General features: G+C 46.0%; 1 protein-coding gene across 8 annotated transcripts in view; it reads left to right on the top strand.

The window, feature by feature from the left end:
- GRIP1 (glutamate receptor interacting protein 1) overlaps positions 1 to 17,983 on the top strand; it is an 819,646-nt gene that overhangs the window by 746,626 nt on the left and 55,037 nt on the right. The gene's annotated exons all lie outside the window — the stretch shown is intronic.

Here is a 17,983-nt window from a genome sequence, read left to right as displayed (position 1 = left end):
CCCCGCTACCCTGTCCCCTTCGAATGTAGTTCAACAACGCAACGCCACTCAACCACGCAACGCCACTCACACATGCAACGCCACTCACACACGCAACGCCACTGAAACAACAGCGCCACTCAAACAACAGCGCCACTCACACACGCAACGCCACTCACACACGCAACGCCACTCACACACGCAACGCCACTCACACACGCAACGCCACTCACACAAACAACGCCACTCACACACGCAACGCCACTCATCCACGCAACGCCACTCATCCACGCAACGCCACTCATCCACGCAACGCCACTCATCCACGCAACGCCACTCATCCATTTGCAAAACGAAAAATGTTAAACTCTTCTATTGCGATACCTATTGCATTTTCAATGCTTGTTATCAAATTGGGATCTTGAGTTATGAAGGGTGACATACTTAAAAGCCAATGGTTTAAAGAGGCTTTTCGATGGGAGCCAGTGGTTGAAAGACCCAGACCCAAAGCCGATTAAACGTTTATTGTAATCAAGAGATTTGTTTGATAGCTGCACCGTCAATATCTTTACCTAAAAATAATAACATTAAAGCAGACTTTGCCCATGCAAGCTGTCTCATATCTGCATTTTACTTCCTCTACTTGCTGGAGTGCTTACTTCAGAAACTATTGCATTGCTCAACTTGAAGGAGTGAAAAGAGAAAGTAAAGTAAAACATTAAAGAGTGGAGGTGCCTGCAAAAGGCAAGACTGCACTATTTACCATGAAAGCTTTAAAAACAAAAAAAAAGAATATTTCAAATGCATTTGGTGTGGAGAAGTTGGGTGCCTACTTTCTGTCTCAAATGGCTTGTTTTTGAAAGCATGAGAAACATTCACAATAAGCGCAGTGCCAGGTTAAGTTGATATTGTGGACATGATTAAGTAAACATTGTTGACAGCTATGGACCCTTGACGACTGCCCTGCCCTATTTATTATCCAGCTCTTGGCTTGCTCTTACACTGTCATTTCTCTAACTATATTAGAAAAATATTGTTTTGGGTGTATGGAATATATCTTGGCAACACTACTAACTAGTCACGTACTCCTCCAGGCTCAACACCAAAAGCTTCTCCATATCAACACCAGGCAGGACCTTCTATTCCATTAGCGCGTGAGCGAGCGAAGCGCGTTGGCGGCGGCCATTCTTCTTGTCCTTATGGCAGGCTGACATGACGTGAAATATTCCACTATATATTATTTATCTTGCTTTCCCAGGCTGTACTAATGTTTACTTGTGCCCTCCACAGATAAATGAGTCCTACCCGTCAGGCTGAGATTGATCCCAAGCACATTACCCATTGAAGCAGTTCATTAATTTGAGCTTGGGCGCCTCGCCATGGTGACACCGACTGGCGCCATCGGTGATTTAGCACGCGCTAATGAAGGCATGAGTGTGTGTGCTAGAGAGGGATTATCTCATCATCTCCAATCTATTTCTTTATTATTTTCTCCCCTCTATATTAAAGTGGGATTGTAATCCCCCCCAAAGTAATCACACTGCATACAGGAAGATGAATTTGAAGGCGCCGATAAGACTTATTTTCACTCCCAGAAGCTCTTGCTATTTCATCAGGTAGTTTTTTCCCTCCTTATTGACCAGCGACTGACAACTGAATCGTAAATAATCCCTTTAAAGCAAATTCGCTGTGACAGGTTAATATTGAAAGTGAAGGACGTGGTGCCTAGCAAGTCTCTCCATGGATCAGAAAGTAGAGCAGCTTTTTATAAAAAAAAGACTTATTTTCGCTCAGTCGTGTGTCTGTGGTTTTCCATCACAGCAGATGAATCTGTTTATGAGGCTGTGGGTTTGCAGGTGTCAAAAAAAGACTCTGCTTTTAAGGACTTAGGCATTCCCAGGCAAATGACACAGCAGTGTAAGGATTATCAATGAATACGAAGGGAAACACCTACCAACACATGCATGCGTACATTAAGTAAAGAACACAAGCCATACAACCTACATCAAGTCATCGACCCACGAGCGTAACCATAAGGGTCGTTGTGTAATGCAAGTACCAGTAGTAGAGTATACCGTCTTAATTACAGACTCTATCAAATGCTCTACTGTTCCTAGGACGTAGGTTTATGCTCTTTAAAATACTTAAATGCATTAAAAAAATTCCAATACACACACAAAATGACATGAGTCAGTGGCATATCTGGAAGCCATTCTGACATTTTCTAACAAGAGAGGGCCACCTTTGATGCTTGTGGCCACGGCCGACAAAGGAGATACGTAATTTCAACTACCGCAGAAATGTCCCCCACAGACACAGTGTGTCTGTCTGTCGTAGTGCCCACACCGTTATCCGCTCCCCCTTGCACTTTACACATTTCCCATATAATGACTACACAGGACACATTGTTTATGGGTAAAGAACTGCTGCAGGTTTATTTTCATACAACAAAAGTATGCTTTTTTCTGTGGGTTATCCTACGGACGATCCAGGGCAGGCAGCCCCTCGCTGCCCTGCCCGCCTAATGAGCCAGCTGGCACGGTGGGTCGACGCCCGGACAGTGCCACACCTTTGAAGATCCCCTTCTGGATCACGTGATCATGCATTATACTCCCGCCCCTTTCAGGGCGGAGCGTGGTTTGTTACACCCCCGGTTGGTCAGGCCCCCCAACCGCCCGAAGGACTAACGGGGCGCCGTCGCGGTTTCCCCGGAACCTCCCTGCGGCTCCAGGTCCTTGGCTCAGGCACCCTTACTGTGCCAGGCAGAAGTACCCTTACTGTACCAGTCTGCCGCAGAGGTACCCATACTGTACCAGTCTGCCTCCAGATCGCCCTGTAACTCTGCCTGCAACACAAAAGAAACATTAAGATATTCAAGCTGTATGCCGCCTGCCATGCTGCTGGGTACGAGGACAGGGTGGGTGCAGCGAGGCAGGCAGGACAGAACGACCGACGAAGAGGTCACTTTCAGGGTGGCGGGGCCTAAGTACCCGGCCCGCCCCCAAAATACACGTCCTCCCCCGGGCGCGTCACTGGAGAGCTGCCCGAGCCTCCCCCTCTCCGAGGACTGAGGGGGGGGCTCCGACTAATGGGCACTAAGGGGGCTGCCCTGCTGATATCCCCCTGTGGGGGACGCGGGCAGCGGCAGTCTCTCTGTCTCTCTGTCTCTCTCTCTCCTAGAAGCATGGATTGATCATTGGCTACTGTAGCCGTTATTGGATTAGTTTATCCCTATGATATACTGTGTGATCATAAGCGGTTTTGTTTTAATCAAAAGAATAATAATACATCGTGCATTTCGGGAACATAAGGCATGATTTGGGAGAAAACAGTTCAGTATGATTATGAAATTGAGCATTGGCTACTGTAGCTGTATATGGAATAAGTGTGGAAACACGTAGTCACTTTGCCAACAATGTTTTGACATCAGTGTGAGTAGCACTAATTAATGTTCACTTACAGTTATGGATTTTGCTGTAAGAATTTGGTTCTTGAATACTATAGTTCACCTCAAACGTACTATCAATTATAGTCTGCAGTCTTAAATGTGACTTGCATGTGAATACGATGAACAGCACTGATTGAGCATGATGTTGAATCATGTTAAAAAAATTGTGATCACTCTTGACAATTAAATGGTCAATCGTAAAACTGAAGTGAACGTGTACCACCCTAAATTAAGGTTAACTATTCGGTATACAATAGGGTTGATTGAAATTTTGGTGATAATAATTTGGTGAAAAATCACGAGGCATTGTTGCCATACATTTTTTCAAAAATCATTTGTTGAGCACATTGATCAGGAATGGCTAGTGTCTGTTTTTAGAAGCAAGGTGTTTCACAAAGTCTGCCTTCACTGTTTACCAGCACGGTAGTAATGTCATAAAACCGGCTGAGAATGAACTACATGTCACGTGTGGTTTGCATTTATATAGTGCTTGCTACCTCTGATGAAGCGTTGAAGCGCTTTTTCGGCAAGTAGCACGCTACTCCGGAGCCCATAAAGGATTAGTGTGAGATAGTATAGTGAAATATGAGAGTAATTGGAGCGGTGGATATGTTAGTTATTTGGATTGAAAAGGATAGTAGAAGCATAGAAGAGGGAAAAGGTTTGCATTTATATATAGCGCTTGCTACCCCTGATGAGGTGTTGAAGTTTTTTTTTCGGTGAGTAGCACGCTACTCCGGAACCCATAAGGATTAATAGTGAATTAGTATAGTGAAATATGAAGTCATTTGAGCGGTGAATATGTTAGTCTGTTATTTAGATTGAGAAGAATAGTGGAGGGATAGAAGAGGGAAAAAGGTTTGCATTTATATACGCTTGCTACCCCTGAAGAGGTGTTGAAGTGCTTTTTGGTGAGTATGCCACTCCTGAACCCAAACAGGATTAGGGGGAATTAGTATAGGAAAAATATGCAGGGTGTGTGTGTGTCGCAGTGTTGGTAGCCATCTTGGGTCTTGGACTCAGCCGAGTCCCAAGAAAAACGTTTTTGGTTTAGTTTTCATTAAGGAGGAGAGACTGTGCAGACCCCCCCCACCCCCCATCCTGCTGTTTTTTGCAGCCCTGTGCTCCATCACCTCCTGGGGCCCCAAAGACCACCAACTTTCTGGGGCTGGCCCGTGCATACTAAAGAAGGGGGGCAAAGCTACCCTCCTTTCTGGAGCCATTAATGGACTGCTACCTCACGCCCCCCCCATACCCCTACAGGCAGAAAACTGCTATCTCCTGAGGTGCACACCCTCAGGAGATAGCAGTTTGCTTTTGCTTGTCGGAAACTGTAACAGTTCCCACCAAGCAAGAGATTCCTGCATGTGGGAGGAATGCCGGCTCCAGCAGGAGCTTGGACCACAGGGGCATTTAGGCTCCCCCCGCAGTTCCCAACTGTGATCACTAGGTGACCTGGGTATGCTCCAGGGCACCCAGGAGCAAGAGGCTGGACCCCGGAGGATAGGGTCCCCAGGGCCGAAATTGGGATGGGGAGAAGGGCTGACTGGCCCCAACCCCCATTAATTCTTGGCTGGACCCCAGGGTATGCGGTCCCTGGGGCCAAAATCAGTCTGGGGGTGCACAGACCGACTCACTCATTAACTTTTGACAGGCCATTCTGGACCTGATGCTCATTTCGCTGACAAGCAGGTCCTCATGCCAGCTCATGCCAGCTCCCCCTGTGACAGGTCTCCTGGCCAGCTTGCCCGCAGTCCATTACCCTCTGCTGGCTGTCTATCCTCTGCTTATTTCTTGCTGTTTTGCCTTTTCTGCTCATTTTCTGCCCCCTGTTTTGTTTTTTACGCTTGATTTCTGTCCTCCGTTTTGCCGTTTCTCAATGTTTTTCTCCCAGCTAATTTGCCTTTTCTGTATATTTTTCTGCCCTCTATTTTGCCTTCGCAGTCCATTTTTCTGCTCGCTGTTTTGCCTTTTCTGCTTGTTTTTCTGCCCTCTGTTTTGCCTTCTTCCGCTCTTTTTTGCTTATTTTTCTGCCCTCTGTTTTGCCTTTTTTCTGGTCATTATTTTCCCCTTCACCAGCTGCCCCGTTTGCGCCTCCTTTGCTTGTTTCTTACTCTGGTTTGCCTTTTCTGCCCTCTGTTTTATCTTTTTCTGCCCTCTGTTTGGCCCACTTCTACTCATTTTTCTACCCTCTGTTTTGCCCTCTATTGCTCTGTTTTGCTTGTTTTTCTGCCCTCTGTTTTTCCTTTCATGCTTGTTTTTCTGCCTTTAGTTTTGCCCTCTTTTCCTTGTTTCTTCCAGCCGTTTCCCTCTTCCCACCGTTTCCCGACACACAGCTTCATGCCCTCCTCGCAGGACCTACTTAAGAGAGGCCACAGCGCGGCCCCATCGAGCAGGTCCTTGTGCTAGCTCCCCCTGTGACAATTCTCCTGTCCAGCTTGGTCCACTACCCTCTGCTGCCTATCTACCTGCTGGCCTCTGTTTTTGCCTCCTCTGCTAGCTTCTTGCTCTGTTTTGTATTTTTGCTAATTTTTCTGCCCTCTGTTGTGCCTTTTCCTGCTAAATTTTCTGGACTCTGTTTTTCTTTTGTATCTATTTGTTTTTCTGCCCTCTGTTTTTCCTTTTCTGCTCATTTTCTGCCCTCAGTTTTGCCTTTCCTGCTCACTCAATTTTCGGCCCTCTGTTTTGCCTTTCTGCTAGTTTCTTCCCTCTTCCCCGTGTTTCCTCAAGACCTGGCGTTATGACGGAGACCTCGCTTCTCAGCGCCCAGATACCACCAGGGGCGACAGTGCCTCGCTTTACAAATGCTGATTGATCGATAAAGCTCAACGGGAAGCACTTACAAATATAAACATATCAGGTGCCCCAATTGAAGCTCCTCTTCTGTAAAGGACAAATGATCCTGACCCCCTGGACTTGATGAAGGCGAAGCAAGTGTGTTTTATCAGCAGTTCCACATTGAGAGATGATCTGAAATGCTTTGTGGAGGGGAATGCATCGTGGATCTATTGGCCTGCAATCTGTAGTGACTGTAACTAGTGGGTTCTTTCTTGTCCTTGCCTGGCAAGAACAGGTTCCATTGTTCTCCCTTTAAATTACTATGAGTATTCACATGTGCAAAATAACTTGGAATCTCCCCCCGTTTGCCCCTGCCCACTTTAGTAGTATGCAAAGGTCTTCCCGCCTTTTGCCAAGATGATGGGCAGCTTAAAAAGAGGCCCACCAGTACATTTCTCATAGATTTTAGTGACGTGTTCTTGATGCCGAGGAACATGAGGACATCTCCACCAAAGAAAGAAGCACTTACTTCATATAGTTAAGAAGAAGAACCGTTGTTTGATGGAGATTTACCTCTTTGTACTGTCGTCTTCTCTACATGAAGATTTGTGTTATCACACATTTCTGGATAAAGACGCACGAGGAACAATCACATTGCCAAACACACACAAGGTCACTGGTGACATTTCCTCTGAATCTGTTACGCAGCTGTAGTGTAGAATACACTCTAGACATTTACCCAAGGAGGTAGTACTTACTGGTTAACCAGTAGAAAGTACTCCACTTGGGTAGATATTTTATGCAAAACTGTGGACTCTTTTTGGATAAAGGGTCAGGTGTGTTTCCGTTGATGCCAGGTCACTGACACAGCTACTGATACACCCACACAGGCACTTAAACACACACCCACTGACAGACCCTCTCAAGCACTCACAGAACCACTCCCCGACCCACTCACACACCCACTTACAGACTCACTCACAGACCTACTCAGACACTCATGCAGCAACTCACAGAACCACTCATACTCTCTCACACCCACTCACAGAATTACTCAGACTCATACACCCAATCACAAACCTGCTCAAGCAATCTCACGCTCACTCGTAGAACGACTCAGACATGCTCACACCCACTCACAGATTTACTCAGAGACTCATGCACCAACTCACAGACCCACTCAGATACTCACACACCCACTCACAGACCCACTCATGCACCCACTTGCAGAACCACATATACTCAGACCCACTCACAAACCCATTCAGAGACTCACACACTCACTCACAGGCCCACTCAGCCACTCATGCAGACACTCATGCGCCCACTCCCACACCAACTCAGTCACTCATGCACTCACTCACTCTCAAAGGATATAGTTAGGAAATATAATTTAAAAAACCTTAAAAAAGAACTTTAAAAAAATGGTTACACAGTGGTGTAGTCCTTGGAATATTACCTTACTTAATGTGCATCAATGCCTTTATCGGTCACACTTAAGTGAATACTCACATGCAGAGTCAACAACTCAATGCAGTATTTCTTTACATGCTGGCCCATTCCGTTTAGCGCTTTATGTCAACACTGCACCATTCCGTTTAGTGTAGTATTACACACTGGAAAATTCTGCTTAGTGCTTTATTACGCACTGGTCCATTTAGTTTAGCGCTTTACTGCAAACTGTACTATTCCTTTTAGGGCTGGACCATTCAGTTTGGCACTTTATTAAACACTGTCTGACTCCGTTTAGACTCGAGCATCTCATGGTTCCTTGTATATAATAGAGCAAGGCGCCTTTGGTTTAAAGTGCTGCACTGCACATGTTTTTTTTAGGGCTCGGGCCTACGTCACACTGCATAGCAGTGTAGGCGGAGCCTAAGAGTCCTTGTATGAGGGTCTCCGAAAAGCTACCTAACAGATTCCTGGCTGCTCATGATTTTTCGTCCTTTTTTATGCCAGCTGCATTTCGATTGGCCTTCTCGTGCGTGTGTTTTTGGAAGAGAGCACGCAATAGGCCATAGGCGGTAGAGTAGCTCTCCCTATGGCATATTGCGTGCGGTTACACGCACCAGAAGACCGTATTTCTGCAATTATCGCGGCTTGACGGCCGCGGTAATTCAAAACATATGCCTGCAGTGACGCGCGCGTACCACTACGGTCTTTTTTTTTTTGGGAGCGGGCTTTTTTTTTGCTTTCAGTGCAGCACCAGCACATGGATCTGTCATGCGGTTTCCTAGCTCACGCTGCTGTCGGTCCCCAGGATGCCGTATGGGGAGGATTGCAGCAACGGGTTTCTTGGTTTCTACCTTGCTATGTCTGCGGTGCACTGTCCATGCTCTTCTCTCGCAGCTGCATTAGACACTTTAGGTCACGGACTTAGCGTCTCGTTTTGAGAAGCATCTTCAACGCTGTACCGCTTATTCCTGCCCACCCCCCCGGCTTAGCTGGCTGCTGCAGCCGCCGACGCCTAGCCGAGGTAAATATGCCGATGTTTCTGTAGCATCTACCCCTTAGAGAACCCAGGAAGGCCGGAACTCGGGCTCTGCACTGCAGAGCCTCCACCTCCGGTGACCGGCTTGTTTTCATTCCACTTGATTCAAATACGCCTGGGAAGTGCCGGCTGGGTTTAGTGTGCGCATGCGTACTGACTTCCAAAGGACAGCTTCAATCCATGGATCGCCTATTGTAAGGCAGGTTGGTGGATATTCAGGTGGCAACATCGCTCTTCCTGGTGCGTTTCCTGGATTTCAATAGGTTTTATATTACGCAGTTCTTTCTAAAAGAACCAGCAAGTCTTCTATGACGAAAGGCTCCATAATAACCGGCAATGTGAGTTCCGTTCATAGGTTTACATTGGACGTATTTGATAACACATGACGAATCATAAGAAGTTCAGGATTTCCCGATTACCGTCTCTTAATTAGCGCTTGCGCAGGGTCCCATCTTTTCAGGGGCCCTGATAGATCCGACCCTGTTCTGCAATCTTGCCCTGACGACCTTGTAATCCTTAAACAGATAGTTTTCCGTTGATGCACTTTTAATGTGGGCGATGTGTGAGAGTCTATTACAGACAAATGTTTTTCATCCAACATACATAAAAAGTCTTTTGGATCCCCAAAACACCTCACATATGAGAAGTCAGAGGGTGTCACAGAGAATATTTTCAGTAATATGTGTGAGCTCCTGCTGTCTTAAAATATTGAAAACGTACCTCACTATCCATGAATATTAAATAAAAACGCCGTTAGAATTTGGACAATTGTGCCTTTGCACTGTCTGTGATAAGGCCATGAAAGAGCTGGAATTGGGTCCTATATTATTAGTTGTTCCGAATACCCCCGAATAATACTTTGAGCCCCCAACACCCATAACATGTTCCTGTTCCCATGTAGGCCCCCACTGTGAACAGTGCAGCTCTCTTTACGTCTGTCTGAAAACAAGTTCATACAGTTTACACCGGATTATCCAGAAGCAGAGTTATAATTTGTTCTGATTTAAGATTAAATCTGTTCCCTCAAAACTGCCTTTTGAATAGACATCTGGTGACATGGCTCTGCAGAGCCCTGGCTACAATGGTGCATAGCCCACTAGTAGTCCTGCGGGGCAGATGGGAGAGATTGCTGTAGTGAGTGCAGAGTGAGTGCAAGTGCAGAGTGTGAGTGAGTGCAGAGTGTGAGTGAGTGCAGAGAGTGAGTGCAGAGTGTGAGTGAGTGCAGAGAGTGAGTGCAGTGTGAGTGAGTGCAGAATGAGTGAGTGCAGAGTGAGTGATTGCAGAGTCAGTGCAGAGCGAGTAGAAGTGCAGAGTGAGTGCAGAGTGTGAGTGAGTGCAGAGTGTGAGTGAGTGCAGAGTGTGAGTGAGTGCAGAGTGAGTGAGTGCAGAGTGAGTGCAGAGCGAGTGTGAGTGCAGAGCGAGTGTGAGTGCAGATGCAGAGTGAGTGTAGAGTGAGTGCAGGTGCAGAGTGAGTGCAGAGTGACTGCGAGGGTATTGAGTGTGACTGCAGAGTGACTGCAGAGTGACAGTGACTGCAGAGTGACAGGGACTGCAGTGTGGGAGTGTGCAGGGTGAACAGTGTGAGTGTGCAGGGTGAACAGTGTGTGAGTGTGCAGGGTGAACAGTGTGAGTGTGCAGGGTGGTGAGTGTGCAGGGTGAGCAGTGTGTGAGTGTGTAGGAGCAGTGTGTAAGTGTGCAGGATACGAACACTCAAACTAAGTCCACCACACACACATATATAAGACCACACACATAAGACCACACACACACCACACACACACACCACTCTCTCACCACCACACACTCACCACCACTCACCACCACACACACAACCACACACCACCAGCCGTCAGTGCACGCTTTCACCAGGCACAAACACCAACAGCCATCAGTGCACGCTTTCACCGGGCACAAACACCACCAGGCGTCAGTGCAGGCTTCCACCAGGCACACAACACCAAACGTCAGTGCACGCTTTCACCAAACACACACACACACACCACCAGCCATCAGTGCACACTTTCACCAGGCACACAAACACCAGCCGTCAGTGCACGCTTTTACCAGGCGCACTCACCACCAGCCGTCAGTGCACGCTTTTACTAGGCGCACTCACCACCAGCCATCAGTGCACGCTTTCACCAGGCACACACACCACCAGCCATCTGTACACACGTTTACCAGGCACACACACCACCAGCCGTCAGTGCACGCTTCCACCAGGCACACACACCTCCAGCCAGCAGTGCACGCTTCCACCAAGCACACACACCACCATCCATCAGTGAACAATTTCTACAGGCACACACACCAACAGCCATCAGTGCACACATCAATTGTTAACGCATCCACAATAAACTATTGTAGCAATCGCAGTATGGTGCACTTCACTTTTAAACAAATTCATCTAAAGCGCAGCATGCCACCATTGATACAATTTCAATCCAACCCACATATTTCTACTACACACCACATGCATACACTCCATAACACATGGATAAAAGACATTGCCATTTACAATGCCATTACCTCTAACTCAAATAAATCCGAGACCTATTGCATTTCTAATGCTTGTTCTCTCTTTGTCAAGACTAGAATATTAGAAATCATTGTTTTATCCAGGAACTGCGAACATATACATTAGCACTCTCACTGCGCTGATTTATGATTTCCGCTTGAAGTATGCTTTGGGGAGAAATTATCATTTATTGTTTCAAAATCGGAACCCCACCCCATACTCCCAGCAGATTCTTGTGTGCGTCGTAACAATATATTGTCTAATTCTGACTGGGAGCGGTGGGCCAGAAGCATCTTTTTCAGTGGAGCGTTGTAAGTAGAATAGTCCACAGTGCGCTCGTATTGCACAGGGTCAAACTGTTCCTTTCGAACAGGGCACACCCGGGACCTACCATCACATTTTCGGGAACACGGCCATTCCTCAGCTCTTTTGACTGTACACTGCAAGTCTTCATCACAGCGGCCAGGAATGGCTGTCAGTTTTGCGGCTACCAGGGCACCCATAAAGTATTGAACCGTAAATATGTCCTGGTTTATGACGAAGCGAGTGGTTGCTCTGTTGGGACGCAGCATAGGCTGTGGTATATCAATTCCTTTTCAATTAGTGCCAAGGTGTTTACTTCTCTAGTATTTGAGAATCTGAGCACATTTGCAATACTCGCAATCGTAAGAAGAAGTCTGCGGCTACATGCTTGTTACCTTCCCCCTAGGCTGACTGGATTTAGTTTACAGAGTGTTTGAATACAGATTCGAAAAACAAAATAGCTCCTCTTTACAACGCTTAGATATCGGTATTCTACACACCCTTCTTTTGTTCCAGACACCTCCAGATCCAGTGAGGAACCGTTAACAAGCAGAATAATGTTTTAAGATTTTTGAGTTTATGAACAAATAAGGGGACAAGAAAATGGGTGTCAAAGAAAGTTAGGACTTAGCCCTAGTACAGGTGACCGAATGCTAATGGTGCGATTACATACCGGTAATAGCATTACTCTGAATCCTTCTCTCGCTGATTCCCCCCTGTGCCTCCACTCACAATACCTTCCCAACGTTCACAGTTGGATTGGTAGATAGGGTCGGAGGGAGGTATCTGATTTATAATGGCGTGAGATGGACTTAAAGTAATGCTATTACTGGTAAGTAATCGCAGTATTACCCCCTCGTCCTTTTCATCATGATGAATCACATAGTGAGATGTACTCAAGCCACAAAATGCACCAGGACAACTGCACAGAATATGCAAACACAAGTTTAATCCGTAGGCAAAAAACTGGAACCCACCAAGTCTAGAACTCCCAGACCCTGAACGACCCAGTAATGAGTCACAAAGGTAGAGGGCACAGCCCGATAGATCTCCTGCAAAGAAGCACCCTGGAGCTCGGCAACAAAAGCTGACATGCCCCTAGTAGACCTCCACTGGATTCCCAGAGGAGACAACAGACTAAACTGCTCATATGCAAGCGGAATCACCTACCTGATTCACCTGCTGAAGGTCTAAGTGTGAGGTTTATCTCCTTTCCCAGCGGGCCAAAGTTCACAAATAAAGCAGAGGAGACCCAGAACTCCTTCACCCATTCCAGGTAGTTCAGAACCGCCCTCTGCAGATTCAGCAATGAATTGCCACCTCCACAGGAAGGAGATTGATTATCAGGGGAAAACACTGAAAGAATCCCTTTCCGCTGACAATGTAGCAAAGAATTCACCTTTGGCACAAAGCCAGGGCCCAACCTAAGAACAATCCTGTCCTCAAACACAAGAAAGAAAGGAGACAGACAAGACAATGACCCTAGCTCCCCCAGCCAGCGAGCAGACGTTACAGCCACCAGAAAATTAGCTTTAAGGTCAGAAGGCGCAACCCCACAGCTATCAGAGGCTCAAACGGGGGATACTATTTAGTCCACGAAACCAGCTGTAAATCCCAGGAGGGACACATCTCCTGGGGGACCAGATTTAGAATGGAAGAGATATGAGTGGGTATCCTTCCGAGGAAAATCCCTGTTGTCCAGGGCATCGAAGCGAATCCTTAGAAGATTTGCTGGAAGATGACCTGTAGGACCAAGTGTACTTTTTATTCGTGAAGGACTTCCAGGTCAGACCAGCCAACCATTCCCCAAGCAGTTTACCACCCTCAAACACAGCTTTAAAGAAAAAGTCGACTTTCAAGCCAGATCCGCCTTCCAGTCCCTCAGCCAGAGGTTCCGTCAGGCTGTGATATTAGAGGAGGAGGCCACAGAAGTTGCCTTAATCACATTAGACGACACATCAGCCAGGAACGTGGCCTGTTGTTCCATATGTACCAGGACATCCGACCCTTCTTGCATGGCCTCCACCAAAGCCTCAAAATAACTCACAAAAGATTGAGCTGTCGAGTCCCCATTCGAGGCAGCCATGAGCACCAGATTAGATGCTGTGAATGACTTCTTCAGTTCACTATCCACCTTGCGATTCACATGATCCTAAGGCAAACAATCATCAGGGTTTAATGAGGATCTGCCAGTAAGAGGAGCCAATATAGAATTCACTTTAACAGAAGGTGGCAACAGCATATCCCCATCTTCAAATGCATAAGATTTTTCAAGAAAGCAGGGAACCTGGCTATGCTCAGGCTCTTCCGAGGCTCTAAAGATTGCCTCCTTGATCTTTGGATGCAATGGCAAAGAGAGTGCTTCTGGCTTAGCAAGTTGCGGAAATAAATCCTCAGCAACCCCCTCCACCAAAGGTGGCTCAATGCCCAGATTGACTCCAAAATGAGATGGATGTCCACCAGTTCACCCCTGGAAATTAACTTTCCACCAGGTACCACATGTCTCTCAGAGACGGAAACAGTTGAAGAGTCAAAATCCAGATCATCTTCCAAGCCGACAGAAGCAGACTTAGCCTTAAACTTGGCAGACATGACTTTAGCTTCTGCAGCGTCAATCATTGCCTGGAGTTCCAAAGCGGGCAGGAAAACAGACACCCCAGCCAGGGCACCACCAGCTTCTGCAGACACATCCTACTGGTAATCACTCTCCTCCTCCGAATCAGGAGAGTGTGACCTATGCCTCTTTGCCATTCGCTTCTCCATAGTTAATCAACACAAACACCAACAGAAACACTTCTCCCAAATAAATAGTCCATAGAGATACTATTGGGGCAGCAACGCCCTCCAAAACAGACCAAACCTGTAAAATTGACCAGTAACATGCCTTTCCAATCCCCAGCTGACATGTATACAGTAGCCAATAGGAAATGCTTGTTTTTTAACACACAAAATGGCCACAATCAAGCTCCTGGAATCCCAGCAGACAGAATGCTGTGTGTAATTTGAATCTCCTATTCCAAGCGAAGTGAAACTGCTTGCTGGTAACTCCTAGCAACCCAGGTACTATCAGGCCAGAGGAAAGGCACCACTGTAAATTATTTTACAAGAAATAGGAACTTCCTCCAGAAATTGAAGAGTTGGGTATTTTCTGAACATTTTGGGATTCCAGTGCGTATTTTCAGAAATCTTGTTAAATGTGAGGTATGCATATTACCAACGATTAACAAAAGATTCACATCAAATGAAATGCGCTGTTGTTGGATTAGGAAATGCAGTAGGAACTCAACATAGCCCATGGCAACCACACTTGTTAGCATAAACAAAAAAGGCTGGCACTAGCTTTACAAATTTAAACGCAGAAAAATGTGTAAAGCAAAATGTATCTTAATACCATGAATATTAGGTGAAGAAACACAAATAGATTTATTTGGTCGTACAAAAAAAATCATCATACCTTCTATAGACGAGGGTGCCCACGCTATACTATAAGGTTACGTTGATGATAGGAGAGCAGCACTAAGCAGCACTAATTCTCCACATACCATATAGCATTTTATCTTCAGGGACAGTGTTGGATTCTGCTGTCTAGCAGTGATGCATCTTGGTACCCTCCCCATTTTCCGGTATCTTCAAATTAGTATTAGATAATCTGTTGTGTCATAGATGTTCTAGCTTTCCAGACTGAATATGAATGACTGATCCTGTCAGAGACCCTATATCTGTAATTACCAATTAACTCCCCCCTACAGAGAAACCTGTAACCTTTTAGATGACTGTCAATTGGGGTCCTGACAAAGAAGAAGCCCAAGCATAACTGCAGCCAGCTTAAATGAATGACTACTATCCATCAAGGAGGACAACAGCTCATCATCCTTAGTGACATCTTCCTAGTTTTACTAATCTCTTTTTAGACAACTGACCATCAAATACTAAATGGCTAAATTAAAGAAACCTTGTTAATCCAACCTTGGTGCACATCCTCTCTAACTAATGTATATGTACATCTGTTCATGGACAAATTCAACTGATCTCATACAACGTGTGTTGTGATTGTACTGAAAGAAACCAGTATCAATGAATGTTGAGTTTGTATCTGGACATTAAAAGCCCTTCCTCTATTTCTGGTTTCTATCTGCATGTTAAATTGTAGTCTTGTTTTTCATATTTCATCTTTATTTTGCACAAAATCAGAGTTTTTCAAAAATATGTTCACATGTCCTAAAACATTGTGGTAATTGTACTTAATCATGTCTTGAACATTTCCTGAGAACTTGCTTAAATGCACATCCCATTACATAGTGTGCTATGTATGGAGCCCAATAGAAGATGTAGACAGACTGGGCCACATTACGATGAGACTCGGAAAGCATCCGACCACAGGTCAGAGGCTTTTCAAGTCTCAAAGCGGTTTGACTTTCGAACGCCGCATTACGATGCAGGGGGTTGAAAGTGAAACCGGCTGGTCACTTCGGCTGGATTCGGATGGGCTCAAGGAGCCCATTGGCCAATCAGAGGCCTGACGGTAATCCCTATGGATGGTGTTTCCATGGCAGGGATTACGATGTTGGTTTCCGACATGCTTATCATGTCAGTCTTTCCGCATGGAAAGCCTGATGAAGAGCGACTTTGGGGGCCCCTATCAGGGCCTCTTAAAACCTGCCTCTGGTTGGGGGCTTAGTGGGCACCTATGGGGCCCCCCTGTTAATCCCTGCACCGTGTGTGCGGTGCAGGGATGAACAGAGTCTCCCATTTCTCTATGGGAGCTTGTGCTATGGCTGGTTTACGGCCACAGCACAAGCTCCCACAGAGAAATGGGAGTATGTTACCTGGTTAATTGGCATCCGCCCGTAGGAAGAAAGGACTTGGATCCAAAAAAATATGACGACGACGTCCCTGCACACCAGCTTCTATTACTCCTCTAATGCGCTGATACCCTTGATAGCCTAGGGGATAGTCATCTTGCTAGTAGCCTTAACATTTATATAAAACCCATTCATGACCTTCCTGCCAGACACTGACTTCCATCCTTGAGTGTTGATTCTCTGCTTTAGCATTTTAGGAAATACACCTAAGGACTTGGACATCCTTAGTCTCCTCCTCTGCAAGATTAAACACAGCATGGATACAGACTAAATGCCAAACTAATATTTAAAAAAATCTGATCAGATAAACCCCCTTCATTGTTAGCCCGCTTCCAGAATACTCGTCGGTAATGGTCCCCAGTACTGGCATTTTCCTCAGACTAAGTGCAGAATCCTGGGAGTCACTGACCTCCTGATGCACATAAAGCATACCTTAATTTGAGTGCTGTATCATGCTCCACCTCGGCAAGCACCAAATAACTACTCTGCATTCTGTAAATGGATCAGAATGCAACAGATAGAGGAGTGATGTGCAGCCCCTACTTAGCCCCCACCTCTGAGATTCTCTATTGTGGCTCTTGGATCAAGCTGAAAACTATGGTCATAATTGAGAAAGTGCTGCATGATCACACTTTTGGGTGCTTTCAAGAAAAGACATCCTGCCACGTATCTTACCAGCTGAATCACAACACAAAGTGTTGGCGTCATCATGCAAAAAAGAAAACTAAATAAAAGGGCGGGTAGGAGAGAGGGGCACAAATTCCCTGTTACAGACCCAAGAGTGGTATGCTTTACCACGCACACTTCAAGCTGAATAAGACACCAAATCAGAAGAGAGAAGAGATTTCAAAACGCATCTTTGTGCAAGCCACAATGAGTTACACTGATAAAAATCAAATGTGAAATATATAAATACTGAAAAAAAGATACCATTCGATATAACTGGCTCTCGGCTACAGGAAATATACAAATGACTGCAGTCAGGGGATGGTGCAAAGGCTAAGAATATCTTCAAAAAAATATTTGAAATCCAACATGTAAAATTCAGCCTTTTCTATGAATTAGACAGTGCATTTCTGTTCATGGATGCAAGCTAAGAAAAACCTCGTATATAAAAAGGATAGCACAAAATTACCCGTAATGGGGACAATTCAGGTTCTTTTTGCCTTCACCATATCCCCTATTTCAATGTGTTACTGATGCATTGGCACAAGCGTACTGTAATGCTACATTTCAAGCAGCAGCGGCTCCTCTGCAATGGCAGAGGATCGTCGCCCCCGATGGCTATGAGCCAGCAGCTGAAAAAGAAAAAAATACGTTACTATTGATTTATGTATTAGCTGCTGGCTCTGGGCCAGCATGTACAGGGAGGAGCGAGGCCAGGCCAGGCCATGGGAGGGGGGAGGGGGAGGAGTGGTAAATGTGCACTTTTAAGCGCGCATGTCAGTTTGGTCAGCTGTCTCAAGCTGGCCAAACTGGCATGCGCACTTTGGTTTTTCCAGCCCAGCTGTATTGTACAACTGGGTTGGAGAAACAGCACAGACTCCCTGAGCGAGCGTTGACTTGACTTGACTCACTAGACTTTGTCAGCTGCCATTGATTTG

Source organism: Lissotriton helveticus, chromosome 1_1 (assembly GCF_964261635.1).
Source record: "Lissotriton helveticus chromosome 1_1, aLisHel1.1, whole genome shotgun sequence".
Lineage (NCBI taxonomy): Eukaryota > Metazoa > Chordata > Amphibia > Caudata > Salamandridae > Lissotriton > Lissotriton helveticus.
Note: the sequence above shows the minus strand (reverse complement) of the source record. Positions and strands in the feature narration are given on the sequence as shown.